Here is a 7,870-nt window from a genome sequence, read left to right on the forward strand (position 1 = left end):
AGAAATTTGTTCAAATTAGGTGGAAATGATTCTGTCATTGCTAAAACATGTTTATGAGCTGGGGAAGCAAAAGAGGTTGGGAAAAATGAGTGCTACTCACAGCTGTACGGCTAACACACATATGTATACATGTGATTACCATCCTCAAGATATTCAACCCAAAAGAGATAATAGTGATGTTTACCACCAGATTGTCTCCCACACATTTTCAGGATTTGATATAAAAATATTTTTGTATGATCCAAAACATTACTCTCATCTTCCAGAATGCAAAAACAGGCCATGTTACAAAGAGTTAGATACGAAGAGAAGTCCTGTGATCTGTGAAGTTTCTGACACTCCTTAACATCGGGTGCGTGCTTAGGGTCACAGCCACCGCCCTGGGCTCTTCCAGTAATGCTCAAATACAGAAGCTCCCACCCACTGTCTCCTCTCCTTGGACCTAGCCCATCTTAAACTTAACAGAAACAATCCTAAATTCTACCCACACTATTGGACCCTAGACTTTGGACTCTGGAAAGTATATGATCTTAGGAAGAACTAAGCTATGAACCCCCAAAAGGCAAAGGAAGTCATTAGAGATGTTTGACTTTCAGACTGTGATAAAGTGACCTAGTAGCAGCAACCCCAAGTTGTAATCGACTACCTAATACTCTAAGAACATTTTACTGCAACTTCCGTCTTGCTTTTATTTTTCAAAAGCAATATTTTCTACAGAAATTTAAGCATGTTGAGGTCTGGAAAATCGAGTCACATGTAGAAGCCTTAACGGATTAGGCCTCTCAGATGCATTAAGATTTTGTTAGAATCGTTGAGAGTCATTATGTTTAGCAAATATTTGTCAGTTGCCTATTATGTGACAGTTCCATGCTAGATGCCAAGAGGAGATAAAATGATTCATATATGCAGTCAACCACCTAAAGGAAGTGGAAATTGATTCTGTATACAAATAGCCACATTTCAAGGCAGAATATGAGTCTGAAGGTTACTGAAGCTTGATGTAGAACCATCACAATAAAGAAAAGCTCCGTGTGGAAGACACTTCAAATAAGCCTTTAAGGGTGCACAGGCAGAGACGAGGAGAAGGGCATATCATCAAGACAGTATTGCCAAAGGCTGGGACATAGGAAGGCGCCATGAACACTTGAAAAATAGGACATTGCTTAGAGAGCAGTGGTTCTTAACAGGAGAGGTTCCAGGGTTTTGAGACATCCTACAACACAGGACAGTCATACCCAATGAAGCTTTGTCCCCAGGTCTACCTGATTTTCAGATATTTCGACAATCCCGTAAGAGGGAAAAAAATTGATAATGACCTAACCTAGAAACCAACTCCATTTTACATATGAACACAAAGTATTTTTTGTATGGTTTTAAAACACATTGAATTTTCTAGAATGCAACACCACATAAATTGATGGAAGATTATACATTGCTTTGTCTAAAATGACACCAAGATTTAGTCACCATTTCAGAAAATCACCACCCAATAGCAATATTACCTATGATATTTGAGTCTTTTTTTTTTCTTTTTTCTTTTTTTTTCTTCTTTTCTTTTCTTTTTTTTGAGGTGGAGTCTCACTCTGTCGCCCAGGCTGGAGTACAGTGGCTTGATCTTGGCTCACTGCAACCTCTGCCTCCCAGGTTCAAGCGATTGTCCTGCCTTGGCCTCTCGAATAGCTGGTCTTACAGGCACACGCCACCAAGCCTGTCTAATTTTTTGTATTTTTAGTAGAGACAGCGTTTCGTCATGTTGGCCAGGCTGGTCTCAAACTCCCAACTCCAGATGATCCCGCCTGCCTCAGCCTCCCAAAGTGCTGGGATTACAGATGTGAGCCACCGGGCCCGGCCAATGTTTGAGTCTTTAATACGACACACCCACGTCAACCTATATTTATAGACGAAACTTATTGCTTTCGTGGCGATTTTCTATACAGAGGCACTATGTCTTCAATTCAAGTCTGAGCATTTACATGTTCAAATACACATTGTTTTATAATAAGTTACTTTCTCTATATTCATCTTATAGTAGAGTTGTGTTAACTTTTAAAGAGATTTTTATAACACAAAATGATCATAAAATCAATGACTTGAAACTTTTTTTTATGAATGTGGGACATTAAGAAAGTAAAGGTGTCAGAAAAGATAGAGATTGAGCTTATGTCAAACAATGAAAAATGATTTTCAAGAAAAGGAAGAGAAAGAAATTCAGCTTGATGATTTATCCCTTGAGCTTTTATTTAAAAACCTTCAAAAGTATGGACACCATTGAGATTTCAGGACTTAAATGACAGAATTTTAGAGCAGAAGGGGTTCTTGGAAACCATCTAGCCTAGTCCAGACCCCTCATTTTGTAGATGAGGAAACTGAGGCCCAGAGAGGTGAATGTGAATACACAGATCACCAGAAGCTTTTAAAACACTATTTTTTCTAATGGTTTGTTTTCAAGCCGTGTGTGACCACCATTTCTTAGTGTAGATGGCTCACAAGCAGCCCCTGTGAGAGCCTACAGAGGTATGGATCCTCTGCCTCTTCCACAACATTGGCATAGAGTATAAGTCACAAGGTGAATGTGAATGAACCTCAGGAAGTATATACCACCTGACAATCACAGAGCATAGAACACTAATATGATTAGCAAAAATTAATCCTAAGCAAAAAAAATACTCGTGGCTGATGCTTATAGATTTATATTTTTGTATATGAAGAAAAATATATATGTTGATTGGTTTTAAAACTACATTTTTGGTGATTATAATTATTTTTTCGTTACTAGTATTGGAAAATGATTCTAAACATTTCTCCTTATTTTGGCAGGAACAATCTGTCTCTACTAAATGACAATGGCCAGTTGCCTCATTTAAATGGTAATAGCTCACATGTTTAAACAGCCACCTAGGGACTGACAAACTCATGTGCTTTTTAGCAGTGTTATTGCTCATCATTCAACACAGGTTTATTGAGAAGCTTCTGTGTCTGTGTCAGGCACTGGGTATGACAGCGGCCAATAAAATAGATATGATCCCTGCACTCACAGAACTTACACAGGGAGACAAACAATAAGACAGATCACAGGACCATTTATAATTCACCCGAGGGACCTAGGGAGGCAAGCTCACGGGGCCTGGAGGGAGACACTTGTGTAAACTAAGGTGCAGTGGGACTGGGGGTCCTGTGCTGTGTGGTCAAAGTTAGGGCAGAGGGACAGAGGTACCCATCAGCACCTCTTATGAAGGAGGTGACCTTTGAATAGGGCCATAAAGGATGAGAAGGATTCCACTGCCCTGAGACACGGGAAGGGGCATTTTAGGAGAAGAGAACTGAATGGGCAAAGGCATGGAGGGATGGAAGTGACTGGTGTGCTCCAAGGAGACCAAACCTGTGGGGCAAAGGGAAACAAACCAGGCTGGGAAGTCAACAGGGCCCAAGGCGAAAAGCTTGGCAAGCTCCGCCAAGGATTTCTGTCCATTCCACATCACCAACTTGAGCAGAGACTTTCCCGATGCTGGGAGAGGAGGCTGATGAAAAGCATCCACAGGAGGGAAATTTTCCTCTGCTGGCTCAAGGAGGAATGGCAGTGTAGTGATGAGGACTAGGGGCGTTGATCCCAACAGAGACCCGACTTTGCACTCCCTGCCATGCCCTTGCGTAACTGTGTGGCTCTGACATTCTGAACCCCATTCTTCCTATGTGGGATGATAATTCTATGGGTGGACCACTGAGAGAATTAAATGAGACGCTGATAAAGCCCTTAGCACTGCTACATAGAAAGCCTTCAATAAATGGAATTTATTCAAACCTGCCCCCAGGTTCCATGGGGTCACATGGTGAGGAAACATGCAAATAAGAAAATCAGTGACCATGCTGAGCATGGTGGCTCACACCTGTAATCCCAGCAATTTGGGAAGCTGAGGTTGGAGGATTGCTTGAACCCAGGAGTTCAAGACCAGCCTGGGCAATATGGCAAGACCCTGTCTCTACAAAAAATTTAAAAATTAGCCAGGCATGGTCACACACTCCTGAGGTTCCAGCTACCAGGAGGGCTGAGGTGGGAAGATCACTTGGGCCCAGGAGGTCAAGGCTGTGGTAAGCCGTGATCACACCACTGCACTCTAGCCTGGATAACAGAGCAAGACCCTGTCTCAATAGACAAAAACGAAAGAAAAAAGTCAGTGACTACTCTGACCTTCCGTGAAGCATGTCTTCTGTGACACCAGTTGCCTGCAGGGCAGGCAAAGGGTGTGGGAGTCAGTAGAACTGGCTATAGGCAGTTCCCATCTACAAGATCCCTTTATCCTGGCAAGCAGGGATTGAGGACAGAAGAGCAGAAAAATGAGTGTCACTGGGTATGATTAGGTGCCCCAGATAGAAAAGGTCACTGACTCACAGCCCACACAAGATCTGCAACTTCAGACAGCTGAGGCGGGCTGCAGAAAAATGCTCTCTGCAAAGAGGCTGAATCTGCTCCAAGCACCTGGCCTCTCAGGCTGGCTGTGTTCACAGCAGCAGCTCTTCCCCTCCTGCCCACATCCACCTCACCCAGGTGAACCCAGGTCTCAGCAAAGGCAGCCACAATAAATGACTCTGGGGCCAGCCTTCTCCGTTCACCTGCAGGCTGTCTGGGCTGCAGAGGCGACAGCTGCAAACTCTCTTGTTTTGCAATCATTCCTCTCCCTACTCAGCTAATGAACAAGAATGTCTGTTTCCCCTAGCAGCCCCCACACCCTGCTTATTTCTCTAGCTCAGAAAGGAATAACAATAATAACAACAAAAATAATAACAACAATAATAATCGCAGCTGTGTGCCATGTACTACTTTAAATTCCTTACTTGTATTTTGTATTATGTTTTTTGGGTTTTTTGAACGTAGTTTTTTTTTTAAATTTTGTATTATGTTTTAATTCTCACACAGCCTTATGAGGTTAGTACTATGAACCCCATCCTCATTTTACAGATGAGAAATTGAGGAACAGAGAGCTTAAGTAAACTGCCCAAGATCACACAGCTAGTAAGTGACAGAGCCAGAACTGTGGGCCAAGTCCAGGAACAGCCCTTCCTCTTGTTAATGAGGAGGGGTGTTCTCTCAGGGTTAGAAAAAGTGTCGAGTATTCATAGGCTGCTCCTGAGCTTATTGTACTGTTGTCAGCCTAAAAATCTGTTTTTTTGAAAGACAACAACTTTTTATTAGGAGTTCTTTGCACCCAAAAACACATTCATTAAAATAACAATTCTCTTTGGGAATAAAATTGTAATTGAGGGTGTAGCACAGAGTTTACATCATCAGCCTGGCCAGACTGAACACCTTTGGGATGTGCCAGAATAGGATTAGTCGCTACGTAGACACCGTCACACCTGCTTCTACTGATTTTGACTTTATCCATTTTATATGCCCTGAGAAATGCAACTATAAAGACCTCATGCACACGTGTTCTTCCCTCTGTTTATTCACAGACACCTACCACACGCACAGAAAGAAACTCAAATCCCTGTACCCTTGTACAGAGATAAGATATGTCCATCAAAACTCACCCTGGGCACCCACATACACATGGGTACATGTCCCTGCACGACAAGAGATGAATTCCCAAAAGCAAGCAAAGTCAGATGCATACAAACGTGGAAATACACAGCAGGTGCCTAACAACAGTAATAGCTAAGATTTATCAATGCTTACTACATACCAATACTTACTAAGTGCCTTGGTCTTTCATACTTTATCTTAATCTTGTCAACCATCTGTCAGGCACTTTTAAAAATAATTATTATTATTCACATTTTACAAATAGGAAAACTGAGCCTCAGAGGGTTAAAATACTTGCCTAGGTTCACACGGCTAATTAGTGAGACAAGGTTTGAACGCAGGTGGTCAGACTCCCCAGCTGCTCCTAGCATAGTCAGGCATAATACAGGTCCCACACGTTTGTGATTATGCGTTGGCACACACCTGGCAACTTAAATATCACGTGCCCAAAGCAGAATTCCATTTCCCTCAAAACCTGCCTCCCCTCCACCGCCCCACCAATGCTGGCCCATCTCAGTCAACAGCCTTCACCACCCATGTAGCTTCCTAAAGCCAAAAGCTAGGAGTTCTCAATTCCTCCCTTTCCTCCAACCCACACATTCAATTCATCAGCAAATCCTCAATGCACTCAAAACCCTTCACCTCCACTGCTATTGTCCTCTCTGAGCCACTGTCAACTCTGGCTTGGACTATTACAGTAGCCTCTAGCACCGGTCTCTGCCTCATGCTTGTCCCATTACACCCATTTTCCACACATCAGATTGATTTTGGTCTTTTAAAAATATCAATAGAATCATGTCATTGCCCTGCTTAAAACCCTCCACTGGCCTCCCACTGCACTTAATGGAATCCAAACCTAATGTTATCGCCTGCAAAACCCAAAGTGGCCCTACCTTCCCCTCCTGGAGTCCATCGCCGCCCAGCCACACCGGCTCTCTTTCCCTTTCTACGTCATTCCACTTGCTTTCCAGCTGAGGAGCTGTATGACCTGAGCTGCTTTCTTTACCTGGAATGTTCTTTCTCCTGGTTTCCACATGGCTGCCTACCTTCGTGTTCATGAGATCTCCACAGAGAAAGTAGCAGACAGAATGGCTACCTGTTCCACAAAAGCCCATGCTCCGCCTTCCACAGGGCAGGGTTAGTGTTCTATCCCTGCTTAGTTACCCGTGTGGCCTTGTGGGCCCAGAGTGGCCAAGTGCTTGTCAAAAGAATGGGTGTGGAGGTGGCTATGAGTCCCTTCCAGTCTGCGACTTCTGAGGAACAGGTGTGCTTTTCCTCTCTCCCCCTCCCCCTAACACAAGTGGAGGGCTCTGAGGCCCCAGGGGATGACACAGCCTTAATATGGAAAGAAAACCTGTCTCCAAGTCACCACATGGAGGAAAATGACTTGTTACCTAACTAGGGACCCCATATCACACTGTTATATAAGTAAGAAAGAAGCTTACCTTTGAGAAGCCACTGAAATGGGATTCAGTTGATATGGCAGCTAGAGTTGCCGTAAGACAGCAACATAGTCCCTGACGGCTCAAATAACCACCCTGGCACCTTATCACATCACACTGCATGGCACGGATAATTATTTGACATGTTTCCTATTTATTTATTATCTGCCTTTGTCAACTAGGATGTAATATCTATGGGGGCTATGACCTTATTTGCCTGACTTACTTCTCTATTTCCAGAACTGGGAAGAGTGTCTGGCACAGAACGGGCAACCAATAAATATTCTGTAATGCATGAGTGAATAAATAAGAGAATGAACCTGCTCAATACATGGTTATTTAATTGAGTAGGGCAGCAGTAGTGGAGAGGCATGTCCCACCCATGGCCTGGCACTTGCTTCCTCCAACAGTGCTGTTCCCGAGACACCCACTTGGTTCCCTCCCTCCTCTCTTTCAGTGATGTATTTAAATGTCCCTTCCTCAGTGACACTCCCCAGAACACCCTAGTCAAAATCCTAACAGTTCCTACACATCCTGCCTACCTCTTTCTCTGCTTTGGGTTTCTTCATAGAACTCACCATTATTGAACAGTCTCTTATTTAGTGACAGTTAATTCTTTGTCCTCCTCCCTCCCCTAATAACATGAAAACTCCATGAGGTAAAAACTGGTGTCCATTTTGTTCACTGTTGTATCCCCACTGCCTAGAATAGTGCCCTGGCACAGAAAGGCACTCAAATAGGAAAATAAGTACTCAAGTAATGTTTGGTGAAAGAGAGAAAAAAGAGAGAGGAAGAGGGGGATGGGGGCGAAGAAGGAGGGAGGGAGAGGGAGGAAGGGAGGAAGGGGAGAAGGAAGGGAGGGAGAGAGGGAAGAAGAAAGGGAATGGAGGGAGGGAGAGGGAGGAAG

The 7,870-nt window shown here is 43.6% G+C and overlaps 1 protein-coding gene across 1 annotated transcript in view; it reads right to left on the reverse strand.

The window, feature by feature from the left end:
* Positions 1 to 7,870, reverse strand: part of LOC105536259 (tetratricopeptide repeat protein GNN) — a gene marked incomplete at its 3' end in the record, with an annotated part of 54,932 nt that overhangs the window by 18,791 nt on the left and 28,271 nt on the right. The gene's annotated exons all lie outside the window — the stretch shown is intronic.

The sequence above is a fragment of the Mandrillus leucophaeus genome, unplaced genomic scaffold, assembly GCF_000951045.1.
Source record: "Mandrillus leucophaeus isolate KB7577 unplaced genomic scaffold, Mleu.le_1.0 Scaffold157, whole genome shotgun sequence".
NCBI classification, from domain to species: Eukaryota; Metazoa; Chordata; class Mammalia; order Primates; family Cercopithecidae; genus Mandrillus; species Mandrillus leucophaeus.